The sequence below is a fragment of the Brachycentrus maculatus genome, unplaced genomic scaffold (genome assembly GCF_059751285.1).
Source record: "Brachycentrus maculatus isolate JH-2025_06_01 unplaced genomic scaffold, ASM5975128v1 h1tg000018l, whole genome shotgun sequence".
Lineage (NCBI taxonomy): Eukaryota > Metazoa > Arthropoda > Insecta > Trichoptera > Brachycentridae > Brachycentrus > Brachycentrus maculatus.
In genome coordinates, this window is record NW_028280772.1 from 1,208,030 (window position 1) to 1,222,706 (window position 14,677).

A 14,677-nucleotide genomic window follows, 5' to 3' on the forward strand; every position below is an offset into this window, starting at 1 on the left:
TACATTTTTTATGAAAATTTTATTTCATTATAAAGTTTGGACTTTGCCATTTAGTGTGAAAAACAACATCATTCAAATGACACCTCTGGAAGATTCCATGCATTCGATTCTTTTGAGGTCATTTTTAACCACTTTATCGCACATTTCGGGCAGTATCTCGGCCATAACTTGAGTAATTTTGGTTCTGAATGCATCTAGAGCTCGGGGATTACTCGCATAAAAACGATCTTTTGCGTAGCCCCACGGAAAAAAATAAAACGGTGTCAAGTCGCATGATCTTGGTGGCTAATTGACGTCGCCAAAATGTGAAATTACACAACCAGGAAACTTTTCATGCAATAAAGCCATAATTAGTCGTATTGTGTGGCTTGTTGCCCCGTTTTCTTAGAACCACAAAATATTGGTTATCAACCATATCGCTCCGAATTGATTGTAACTGTCTGCCCATTGGCATCTTGGAAAAAATACGGGCTAGTGACACTTTTCAACCATAGAGCACATCAAACATCAGTAACGAAATTACGACAACTTTACAACATCAGTAACGTTTCCACTCTCTTAAAAAATCTTCACAATTTTACCGATTGTTTGCGTAGTTATCGATTATGGTGACCATAATCAGCGCATATAATGCGCGAAAAGTGGCTACGTTTGAATCACCACTTTTGTAGTAATAATTTCAACTCGTTTGTTTGTTCAACAATGCATTATCGTAAATGGCAAACATTTAACTAATACACATTATAATACTTCAGATGACAGCTAAGGTTGACAGGCGTCAAATGCCAGCGCTTTCAACTTGAAACCACAAAATGAATGACCCTTTATATATTAAAAACTGTACGAGTGGCCTCTTTTCTGCAATTTACTTGGGTTTCTGGTTCTAGTTCAGCTTGTTGATTCTAATACGAGGTTTTCAAAATGTTTGCATCTTTGTCTTATATGTATATCAATGTTTCTGAAACACTTTCATAAGATCTCCATGTTTCACTCTATCAAATGTTTTTTTGACTTGGTTTCGACATTTCTGAAGTACATTTATTGCTAGCGATGCCTCTCTAGTCCCAAAGCCACTAATGAAATAAATAAATATGTATTACGGTAAAAGGTCTGTAACCCGTCCGGAGACTACAGGAACTTGGAGATGAGCACTGCTCCAGACATGCTGAGAACCAATTACTACAAGTGCATATATTGTTTGACTCGGTGGATGGGAAGCATAGTGGAAAGTTGTTAAACACTGTTAAAACCGACCTGTTTGTAATTCTTAGATCATTGGTAACATCATGCCTAGAATATTATTTTAATTTTATTCATTCGGTCTCTTTCTTACACAATTAACAATATAATAAATAAAAAACTGACCTCCAAATTTTCTACAAGTTGAAGGTAACTCGAGTTTGGGGCATCGGTAAGTTTGGGGAGCTGAGTTGTTTTAATGGGTTTTTTCGTGTTGCTTCCTATCTGTTTTGCATCTTCTCCTTTTGGTGGTTTCACCAAAGGCGAAGATAGAAACTTCTCAGTCACGTCACTTCTCAGTTCGTTTGTTCTTCCGGATTGTGTTCCACTTGACGCTTGCAATAATTCTGTAGCAAAATTCATCAGTTCCTAAGAAATTAAAATGAAATCATTTAAGTATTTGTATTACCAGTAATACAACATTGGGGGTCAGTATTTATATGAACCCTTTACCAACTAAGCGCAGAGTATATTTTCCGTTACCCTTATGCAGCGGCATATCTTCAAATGCCGAAAATCACCGATGACATTTTTAAAATGTTCTTTTATACGAGACAAACGCAATCAATTATATAATTTATGGTTTCATTATCTTCCTGCATATCTTCATTTCAATGATAATTAGTTTTAGTTAAGAAATAACAGCAATAAACATTCATACAAGTACAAGATAAGTGTTCCATCAGATTTTTTTTTTTGTTAAGTTTGTCTATTGACAATTTATGTGTTTATTTAATTTTTTGGGAATATACAGCTTGTAAATTAAATATATTTAAAAAATATATATAAAAATTAGTTACATCGACAATGATAAAAGCCAATTAAATAATTCTAAATTTGTATTATGAATACTGTTGAACATAAAGAGATAACAAAGAGAAGAGAGGGTGTGTGTGTGCGTGCGAGCATCTGTGTGCGTGTGTGAGTAATGTTCATTCAATATTATTTAATTTTTTATTTTTCTGATATCGGTTTAAATTTCAAGATATGTGGGAAGTAAAATTTAAAAGAACTTACATAATTTTTTTATGTTATTATTATCATTATAGTAAACACTAAACCCTCCTTTTCCTTTAAATTTTTAAGTACTGATAGAAACACATGTCAAATTAAAGAATCTTCTATTTCTTTTTCCACATTCGCACCCTAGGTGGAGCATATGGTTAATACGAGGTCTCATAAGTCACTGTCACGCGCCATTTCCTCAGTTTCCTACCAGGTCAGTACAGTATCGAAAGTGCCGTTGAGTATAGTAGGTGAACTGTTGTCAGCGGTCTTCCAGAATCCTCTGGGTCGGAAAAAGAGACACGAGGTGTTAATGCTCTCAGGTGGCATTCTAAAGACATGTCCCAACTGTATGCATCTTCTCCTCTTCCGGACTTCCAATATCAGGGGCTGTTGGGTTCTTCAAGTCATACCACTTTACACCCAGTATTCACCTCAGGAACCTATTTTCAAAACATTCCAATTTCTATAGTTTTGGTAAGGTGCCACGACTCACACGAGTAGGAAAAGAGGTGACACTTAAGCAGCGAGTCCCAGACATTACGCATTTTATTGAATATGGCTCCTGCCATTCTAAGCCGTATTTTCAATTTCTTCTAGACACTACCATCCCCACCATGTGCGTTCCAAGGTATCTGAAGGTGTTGACTCAAACAAGCGCTCATCCCTCACAAGGAAGATGTTGATCTCGGTCCAGACTAGCTGAGTTGCACATGACATTGGTAATTTTGGCATTCACTCTTAGGCTGAACGCTGAACCGAGCGGAGATTGTCTGGAGGGAGTCAATTATCTCTTCCAGGGCTCCGATCGATGTTTCTATTGGGTCATATAAAAAGTCTCCGTGGTTTTATGGACATTTTTGAACAGAAATTTTCTTAATTGAAAATCAATTTTAATCAAGTACATATTGACCATTATTATCTGTGACATTTTTGCCATTTTTCATGTAGCTTCATAATTCCATTGGTGTAAAACTTCTGCGGTTCATAGTTGAAAAACTTGGCCAACTGATTATATATACAGGCTTCCAGAATGAATGCAATATGGACGTTTAATAGTGGGCAGAATGGTGAACGTGACATAAGGTATAAAGTGATCACTTAAGCCAGCCAAATGTCAGGTCGTAAGCCCTAGGATGCTCAGACTTCCATCTTCATTCATATAAAGAGAAGAACGTTAGATCATATATCAAGTTGAGACAGCTTTAAAAATTTTTAAGAAGATAGTTCGACTTCCATCTTCTTCATCCATCTTTAGAATCTAAGATAGTTCTCTCTGGGATTGCGTTAACAATATAAATACTGACCTCGAGAATGAAGCGTTGAAGGTCCTCCTTCTCGCTCTCTAACTTTGGCTCGTTAGCTGCATGCACTGGTTGTTTTGAACTCGAGACGGGATTAAGGTTATGTTCTTCATTCCAATATGGCAGTGGTTCACCTATATCGTCTAGCAGTCCCTGATAAATGAAAGCAAAATCATACATTTGCATGTTACAGTAAGAGTTGCATTTAAAAAAATAAATAAAAAATAAGTGTTAGTACAAAATATTCTACAATCCCTCACTTTATTAGTTTTCCACCACAGCCGACACTAAAAACTAAAAACTAAAAATCAGCCCAACGTTCCACGGCGAGGTAGTGCCCTGGTCAGGTCCATCCTGTACTGTTAGCAGAGTAAGTTCCTGCTCACTTAGGAGTGTTCTCTGCGCATTCCCGGAGCACGATGGTGCAAGACTCGTAAACTCTGTTTGCCTGTTTGTCTGCTTGACAGGTTTGCCTGCCAGTCCCCAGGTCACCTTGCCCTCTTAGCTTGGCTTTAGATATTGCCTCGACATGTGCCAGTGGGTTTCTTCCTCTACTAAGTTCCCTTTTTAACATTAAATCCATAGTCTTATATGGCGAGAATGTTATTCCTCGTGCCCCATTACATTTATTGCAGTGAGTCCTGCATTTTCTAATACCTTTCTACTACCACCAGAGACAAAAGGAGGGATCACCTGCATAAGCTACCACCGTGCATCCCTTGGGAAAGGGAAGTCTTAACAGGTTGTCAAAGAGTACATAAGAGATGGGCTCAACACAGAACCCCGAGGACAAACCCCGTTACCTGTGCAAGGTTACACAGTTCCGCCGAGGATTCGGCTACAGCAGCGCCAACTGCAACCATATCGCCACATGTATCAAGAGTAAAAGTATAAATCTAGCTCTGCTGGAATGTGTTCAATGTGTGTGGCGTAGTTTACCAACTGATGACGCTTGTCGAGGATGAGGGCCTAGAAGTACTGCTACTATGGGAGACGTTTCTGTAGCCCTCCCAACTTTCTCACTTAAATACCTATATGGTAGAGCCGTATAACAATTTTTTATAGCCAGCTTACGAAATTGAAACTATTGAAACAAGATCTCTGTTTCTAGCTGTGTGGTATAATTTTTTTACCCCTTTGTTCAATTTGCCCGTACCATATTTGAGAAAAAAAGGGTCCGTTGTGGATTTGCCCGCACCTGGTACGGGTACCCCGGCAAAGAAATAGCTCAAACTGATTTCACCATAGTTATGGGGGTAGTAGTAGATTGTATTATATTTATAGGCTAGAAATACAAAATGGAAAACCTTTTTGTATATAAGTTCAGTTTTAAAAGTTGTTGAAATTTCTCTTAGTTTAAACAATACTGAAAATATAATTATTTAATGCCTTGCAATAATAATAATTTTTAGAGTACCTAAAAGACGTACGCATTCTACTCACCTTCTTCATGTACCAAAGTGCAACACAGTTTTTTCACAAAATACCACCCTAAATAGAATCATAGACTCATACAACAAGACATTTAATGACATGGATATTTTCGGGAAAAGTATAGCTATAATAAAAAAGAGGTTAGTAGAAAGTTGTCATACTCTGTTTACTCTCCACCAATAACCTAGTTATGTTATGGGTGGGGGGTGAACGGTGCATGACAATTTTTTTTCTGTATATATATAATGAATATGTATATATATATATATATATATATATATATATATATATATATATATATATATATATATATATATATATATATATATATATATATATATATATATATATATACATGTGTGTATGTATGCGTATGTATATGTATGTATGTATGTATATTTATAAATATATTTTTAAACTTCTTACCTAGAAAAAAAAACCATTTAACCACCCTTATTAATTCCTCTCATTTCCTCCTCCTTCTTGCTAAATCTATTATTTTTATATAATACCCTTATTTTGTTTTTTGTTTAATCTCTGAATGTTTTTTAATAGTTTTATAACATAAATGTGGAATTGTTTAATTGGCATTTTTTTAACGTAACTATTTTTTGTTAATGTAATGTAATGTTTATTATTGTCAATTTATTTATTTATTTATTTATTTTCATAATACATAGATACATTCAATATACATATTCATTTCACATACACATTTATTATATGTATTACGGCTCTTTAGGCATGGCCTGTGTTGAGCCGAATACTAACATGGTAATACAAAGTTTATATATATTTTTTTTTAATTTTTAATATATATATATATATATATATATATATATTTTAATGATTAGATTAACTATTGTTATTATTGTTGATTAGATTAACAATGTAACTATTGTTTTATTTAATTTTTTTATATGTAAGCTGTACAATTCCCGAATAAATGAAAATAAAAATACAATTAATAATGGATTTATATTATCCACTGACACTTCGTGATGGAATTGCATTTTTAATTTATTATTAGATTAAAACCAATATTTTTAGCTTTTCCACTTTTTTATTTGACCAGCGACCGGGTTTCGTCGTTACAGACATCATCAGACTGGTGATGTCTGTAACGACGAAACCCGGTCGCTGGTCAAATAAAAAAGTGGAAAAGCTAAAAATATTGGTTTTAATCTAATAATAAATTAATTAATAATGCATTATTTCACTATCGGAGATAATAAAATTAAGATAAACTACCCTTTTTCCAAATAAAATCTTTGAAAACTCATGTCAAAGGGTCAATTAAATTTAAATTAGGGTGTAAAATAATGTTTGGATATGTTCATGCTTTCAGCAGAACTGTCTTTTCATTACAAACATTTTCATCGTCCACATGTAGATTTTGCTCTGGAGTTATATGAAGTAATCTCATATTATATTATATTCATTGTATTTTTCAATATGGGTACTTAAACAAAAACTCTACTTTTGTTTTTAAATAGACTTTCAAACACTATTTACTAATACTAATTATTCTCAGAGAGAGGTTGCCAAAAGATGCAATGTTTCTCGAGTATCTGTCCAAAATAGATAAAAAATTATAATAACGGAGAATTTAACACCAGAAAAGGTTTGAAACTGTGCCAAAAAAAATAATTGTACCTCTACATGGCAAATAATCTTTCGTTTAGACGGGTGTGTGCGCGCGCGCGCGCGCGTGTGTGTGTGTGTATGTAGCATCGTGAGTAATACTCTAGAACATGGGTCGGCAACCTGTGGCCCGCGGGCCGCATGCGGAGACATCTTGGTGCGGCCCGCGAGATTCTCGCCGCAACACACATGACGGACGATATTATACACAATCGAGTGAAAGGAAGCGAGAAAGGGAGCGAAGGGAATCTCATTGATTTTATTAAATACAATAAATGTCGTTAAAATATACACTTAGCGTTTTATTTTTAAAACTAAAATATTTGTACATGAATATTGTATGTATACCTACTGCAAGTGCGGCCCGCACTGATCCCCATGAAAAATATTTGGCCCTTTTCCAACAAAAGGTTGCCGACCCATGCTCTAGAACTAAAATTATTTATTCATGAATTCATACCTTCGATGAGATGGTGAGAATTTTGTATGGAATTTTTCACAATAGCTCTCCATAAATATCTGGCAGGTCAACTTGACAAAATATTACAGGGCTGTCCGCCAACAAACTACATAACGACTAGAATTCATTATCCTTTTAATCCAATTTCTAAAATAAAGCTTTTTTATTTTAAGTTTAACTTGGTAAATACTATTTACATAGTAAAAATATTACAATGACTCAAGGATCCACCCTATTGTCTATGTTCCCACTGATAAAAAGTAATAAATAATAAAATATTGATAAAATAACAGCTCCAGCTTCATCCTTCAACGTCCCAATGACACAACTCTAAAATTTAGACTTAGCTTCACATAAGGTCAAATATTTGAAAATAGTGCGGTATGCATCGAAACATGTGTCACAATAGATTTTAAGAAATAGTGGTATTTACCAAGTAAAACTAAAATAAAAAAATGCACAGATATGACCACAAAATGACTCAATTAATGAAAATTAAAGCTTACATAATAATGAAGATACCTTGGGCTTTACAAATCTATATAAAATATAAAATAAAACCCTTATCCGCACCCCAATGGTGCATAGGGCACTGCGTCATATAAACGCAGTGTTATCTTGATCGTTTACACATGAAGGAAATGGAGTCGAAATGCGATCCGAAGGTTTACACATGAAGGAAATGCAGTCGAAATGCGATCCCTCAGACGAATGTGTGGCAAAACGATGTTTGATAGATGTTCGAATGATGAAATAAGGAAAGAATGTAAGGCTGAGATAAGCATTATCGATAAAATTAAGAAAGGTGTGTTGAGATGGTTTGGACACGTGGAGCGTATGAGTGAAGAAAGAACGGTTAAACAAATTTATGGAGCGAATGTAGTTGGAAAAAGAAGCAGAGGACGACCGAGGAAAACTTGGCACAATCAGGTATGTCAAATACTTGAAAGTGGCCGGGTCAGGAGTCGTAATAATCGTCGGGTATGTATGAGGAGATGCATGAATGTAGAAGAGGCAAAGAATGTTTGCAAAGACAGAATGGTGTGGCGTTCGATTCTCTCTGCCTACCCCTGCGGGGAAGCGGCGTGATGGTTAGTTAGTTAGTTAGGAAAGGTGATCAGCCCTCCGCTTCAGGTACCAGTCCAGTGTAATATTGAATAAATATGACAGTGAAAAAATCACTTATATTTATTTTACCCCCCTTGGGAATCGAACCCGGGACCTCCAGAACGGTAGCCGAGCGTGCTGACCATTACACTATGGAGGCGGACAAATCTATTCTTTATCTAATTTCAAATATATGCTATGCTCGATATGACATATTAACTCGCTTTTCAACTGCTATTCTCTTTACAAAGGAAAGTCTTCAGATAGAGAATAAAGTCGCTACCAATTTACCGCTAATATAATTGAAAGCTCATGTCAAGATTGGGTGTGAATTTAGCAAAATCCCAACAAAAGTAGAAAGACAACATGATCCATAAGAAACCCAAGAAATACCTACAATAGATTTTTTTTCAAGGAATAACCCACGAAGCCTCTATTTTAGAGGCTTGTACTATAAAACTAATTGACAAACTTTTTATTTATTGTATTTTTAAATTTTTTTATTTCTATACATTTATTTCACAATTTTTACATATTTAGATTTTTTTATTTTTTTTGCAGAGACCCACCTAGCCACCTTGTGTGTTTTGTTGCTGGAATTCTTTTTGAATACATGTTTTTTATTGTTTTTAACGATTTTAACCTAATATACACACAAAAAAAGAGAAAAATTAAGAATATAAACATTTTACATAAAATTAACTCTTGATCATTTACCCATTCCTTTATTTTGCCTTTGTTCCATATTTTATTTTGACCTCTAACATTCGTCGGCAACAAATTAAAAATGTTCGGAACGATATATTGCAGTGTTGGACTCCCATATTTACTGTTAATTCTTGGGACTATCAAACCTTCGTTGTGTGTAAATCGTGTATCATAGTTGTGTACTAGAAGATGTGGATATTTTTGTCTAGTTTGTTGTTCAACGATGGTACTCATCCACAATATTCCACGTACCGGCAGTAGTTTTAAAAGTTTATATTTCAAGATAGGATTGTCCCTTTGACTATATATCTGACTGGGTAAATTTTTTTGATCATGGAATATTGCAGTTTTTTAACCTTTTTTAAATTTGTTTTCGTCGAATGTCCCCAAGACTTATCTTATCTAAGACCATATCTTAATATGGATTCTGCTAAATAATCTTTAAGGTCTTTTTAGGCAGAGATTTTAGCAGATAAAATAATGCTCTAAATAAAATCATAAGTCAGAAAGAATATCCGAAAATATAATACTAATTTTATTATGATCATAATAGAAGCAAACAAAAACATAAAAATCCTTAGAACATACCGAAACACTAGTAAATCAACATAACCAAAATAAATAAACATGGGAAGATGGTCAGTGACAGATATGATTAAAATAAAAAGTAATTTCTATACAGAACTATATGAATCTAGAATTTAGAACACAGCCCACAGAAGAAAATGCTATCATACAAAATGTCAGATCGAAGAGGTGCCAGAAAAAGGATAAAACGAAATAAAATATGCGCTCAAATACATGAAGAATAATAAAAGTGCAGGAGAAGATCTTAAATTTAAGATATTAAACATATGGAAGAGGCCCCTCATCCAGCAGTAAAGAGATGGCTGAAGAACAAGAAGAAGAAAAAGGCCAGACAACATTCGCCTCATAAATTAGTTTTACTATTCTTTCTTCACTCATTCGATTCTAATAAATATTTGATATTGAAAACGAAATACCAGAACTACTTAAAACCTTTCTGTATCTAAGATAAGTTTTAAAAGTAGTTAAAAAATCTCTTATATTAAATATTCAACGAAAACATAAAGGACGTAAAATAAAGTTATTTAATACCTTGCAATAATGCTTGCATTATCAGAAATAAAATAAAACCGCCCTTTCTTTCAAATAAAATCATTATTAAAACTCATCATCAGTTGAAGGGTTAAAGGATATGAAGACTTACCAAATATATACACTGTGTGGTGTTAAATATGTGTATACACGTGTTCCGTGTTTTAAATGATTAAAACTAGTGCTTGACATAAGAGCGAGAAAAACAAAGATGAGCGCGTTTACAAGATAACGTGCTCTTCAGGCCGGCCTGCAAAGCACAACATTGGAGAGCGCGTAAACACGCGTACTAGAGAAACGGTTGGAACAACAACTTAAAAGTAAAATAAATGGTTAAAACCCGTATTCTTATGGGTATTTCAATCTACGAAAGGATTTATTTAAAGTTGAAATAGTTGTTGTGATTTGTGCTTCACTTAATACGGGTCTGTACAGCGTCCACAGCGTCACTCGTGGAAGACGTCTTGTCCGGTAGCGTCTTTCTATTTAGGCATAATGGTGACAGAAACCAACGAGAATGTCTTTAATTCGCAAAACGTAGTTTTCTGAACTAACAGATACGTCCTATAATCTGTCGAGCCTGGCTATTTTGTTTCCATTAAGATAAACATGCATTAGTACGGAGATTACAAATCTGAGAAACTGCGACACGACAGTGGAGGTATGTGTACCGCGATACTATTAGGGAAAATACCGACCTCGAATAGCGGCTCCTCGATACCAAAGGAATAGTCGTCATCAAATAGGCCATCCATTATTATACCCGCGTGGACGGCGCTTCTTCGCAACTGGTGTCACCCGCCAGGGCCAGTTAGAAACTAATGCTCCTCCTCTCTCCAAAGGATTTTTTGTTTATTTTTTCGACCAATCAGAATGAGCCTGTAAATAATAAGCGCTTACGTACCTAGCAATATGAAAGATAATTATAGATTATTGTAATTCCTGTAGGCCATATGTATAACTAATTGTGAATACAAAAACTAGCTGTGAATACAGTCTCAAAAAATACTTAAAATAAGATACATAAATCCAAGCTTCGAGTGAGGGCAAAAGGTGATAAGGGGAATGGGTGGGTGGTTTGGACACAAGGGCACTAGAAATCATTTTTATTTTTATTTTTTTTCGCAGTGGAAACATTATCTAAAGCGGTCATTGAAAAATAATTATAATTTTGAGTTGAGTGCAGATTGTTCAGATAAAAGTTAATAATGTCCAATATTCTTTAAGTTGCAACTTATTTTTTTTCTAAATCTAGGAAACATTTTACATAATTGATTTTATTCTTAAAACACCGTTTTTGAATGAAAAAATTGTTTTTTTTTCAAAATAACTATGTGCTTTTAAAAGAAAAGATATTTTGAAAGGAAAAGAGTTTAAAAAAATAAATGAAAGAATATTTTCTACATATATTAAAAAAAACATTAATTTCCAATATACATAAAAAAAAGGGGGGTGGAAATACGTGTTCCCTCTCCGGCGGTCGGCCGTTGATAGAATTCTGTGTTTTTTGTTGTATACCCTTAAAGGACATTTCTAAAAGATTACACATCTCGTTTTCTGCTGTGAAATAATTTTAGTGAGAAATATTTTACGCACGGACGTAATTCATTAGTAATATTATTCAAAGCTCATTTATAATGTCAACAATAAAAATATCAGTTGACACCCCGGAGAGGCTTGAAACTCAGCGGTTGGGGATGCAGTCGAATGTAAAGTTGTCGCAAACGCTGTTGCAACAACTTATCTCCAAGGTGAGGTTCCAGACACTACTTCTGGGTGATATATGAATATTAGAGTATAGAATAAATATTACATTTTATCAATTTTTTTACCATATACAAGTACAAGTACTTGTATTGTTCCAATTGTTGCAACAACACTTTATTAGCTGTAGGAAACTATTTTATTTTCCCCTTTATACCCATATTTATGTGTATATATCTATATATATATATCTATATATATATACATATATATATATATATGCATTTATATATATATATATATATATATATATCTATATATATATATATATATATATATATATATTTAAATTATATATATATATATATATATATATATATATATATATATATATATACATACGTAGGAAGTCGATGTTGATTAAGAGGAGCCGCTGCCTGTAGTACCTTCATTTTCGGAAGCATGCACATGCATGCTCTTTGAAAGATTTAAAACTTTTTAATTCGCATTCAATAACTGATTCCGAAAAAAGATTATTTGCAAACCTGAAAATATACAGATATAAAACTGTAAAAGAAAACAAATGTCGATGACCGATTATTTAAATATTTTTTTGATTCTATTCAGCTATGTATATAAAAATAATAATTATTCACATCTAAAACATATTATGTACATACTTTTTAAATGAAAAATACCATCCTTCCAATCTGCATAACCACATGCTTATGCAGATTGGAAGGATGTATCCTTGAGTGTATTTCCTTATTGACTTTTTAATCCCACATTCATAGTTTATTTCAATAGGTAGAGTTCCACTGTATACATAAGTCTAGATGAATCGATACATATTTCTCCAAAAGAATTTCAATCGATTATAATGATATTTGTCTATAATTATTTATGCATGGATGGTCTCCTCCGTTACCTATAGGTTTTATTATACTATATTTTAGTTATTATTAAGTTAATAGTATGAGTTAAAGGGCATGGAAAAGATTTATATTTTTAATCTCATACACTCTAATATTATCTATTCCTGTCATTTTAGTGAATTTCGTGGCAGTGATAATTGAAAACCATTTACATGGCACGGATGAATGCAATAAAATATGTCTTTTAAGTATTAACAAAAAATGTACGATTTCACTTTTGAGTTTATTAATGTAAATCCAATGTAGATAATTGAATCGTTATCATTTTTGCCATGGACAGTTTCCTTTTAACTCTAATAATTTGGTGAAAACTAAAAAAATACAGTCCGAGACCCTTAATAAAGACACCCGAGGGGGACTTCGGAGGAGACACAAACCTAAAATGAAAACTATTCATTTTATTCTGAGGTTTGACCTAAGATATAGGCTACAAATTTATGCACTTAAGAAGTGTGAAAAATAAACCTTAATACTGAAAAATTGTCACCATACCATAGTATATTTGCTAGAGTCCTGGATTCGTGTCTGCCCGAGCAGGTCCACTTCTGCGCCAGGTGGCTTCTAGACCATGTTTGCCAGTTCACCCGTTGTTTGATACAATAGCATTTGAAATGTCGAGTGTTCGTTAGCTGATTCTATATCTGTATTATAGTTATCTCAACTTGAGTTTAGTAACATCTTTAGTTTTGTTGACACTTTTAATAATGATATTTCATGTGCAGGGTGAACAATCCAGTGAATGACATAATAAATCATATTAAATAGTGTATTTTTTGTGTCCTTTTTAGATGTGTGTAAGAATTTCATAAAATATATTCCTCTATGCACCACTGCACAGGGTGCATTTTAGGGTCAGAAGGTAAATGAGTTGAAAAAACAGCATGGCGAAGTAACGTTAGTTTAGAGAGAAACTTCACAACTCCAAATGTCGTTCCTTTGTTATATCAAAGCTTATAGAATAATAAAATAATACAAGTATTTTTATTATTTGTCAAATTGTAACAGTGAGATGACTAAGTTTCTGAATACGAGGTTTTCCAAAAGATATTGTTACATCCCCTATCTGCGAATACATTTCATTGAAATTTGTGGAGCTAGTCAAGTTATTGCACTCGAAATACAGTATCTACTCACCGAATTAGACCCACCCTTAGTAATTCTTATTTCGGCGGTAATAACAATGTTACAATATTTTCTTCTCGGAATTGCTATTGTTTAATATTTCTCAATATACAGATAATCTTAAAAAAGCAAAAGACTGCAGTTTTGCGGCGTTTATAAATCTGGGAACTCTATCTAATAGACAAATTGCCGACGAAGAAAGTGTTTCCCGGCGTTCTGTTGACAGGAACGCGTTTTCTCCTTTACCTATAGGTCTTATTATACTATATTTTAGTTACCATTAAGTCAATAGTATGACTTGTTATCGAAATCATCAAACCGTTATCCGCACCCCAATGGTGCATAGGGCGCTGCATTATATAAACGCAGTGTAATCCTGATCGTTAACACACGAAGGAAAGGTGATCAGCCCTCCGCTTCAGGTAACTACATTCACTAGTATCTACTTGTCCTACACTCGATTATGGTGTGACGATTCTAACTGAAACTTGGCTCACACCAGACATAAGTTCATCCGAGTAAGGAACAAATTTACTAGTAAAATGATCAGAGGCGGAGGAGTACTTATATGTATCGACACAATATACCAAGTACAATCATTAAAAACTAAACACAAAAACATTGAAGAATTATTCATCCAAATAAATATGGGAATACTTCATTGATACAGTCATCATTGGTAGTACATATATCCCACCAAATTCTGATACTGATGTTCACAAACAACACTGCGACGATGTGAAAGCAATTTACGACAAGTCACCAAATGCCACATTCCTACTTGCGGGTGACTACAACCTTCCAAATTTAAATTGGGACAATCTCGATGCAACTAATCCTAATGAAGCCGAGCGTATTATAATTGGCACGTCATTATTCCTGGGCGTAACTCAGTG

At 33.9% G+C, this 14,677-nt stretch overlaps 1 long non-coding RNA gene across 2 annotated transcripts in view; it reads left to right on the forward strand.

The window, feature by feature from the left end:
- The window catches only part of LOC148313148 (uncharacterized), a 55,107-nt gene that overhangs the window by 23,850 nt on the left and 16,580 nt on the right, over positions 1-14,677 (forward strand). Inside the window, exon 3 of one of the 2 annotated variants that reach the window (XR_015838291.1) lies at positions 8,755-8,837. The exons of the other annotated variant lie outside the window; for it this stretch is intronic. This is a non-coding gene — a long non-coding RNA (uncharacterized LOC148313148). Of the gene's footprint in view, positions 1-8,754; positions 8,838-14,677 lie in introns of those variants that run through there. 2 annotated transcript variants of the gene reach the window in all.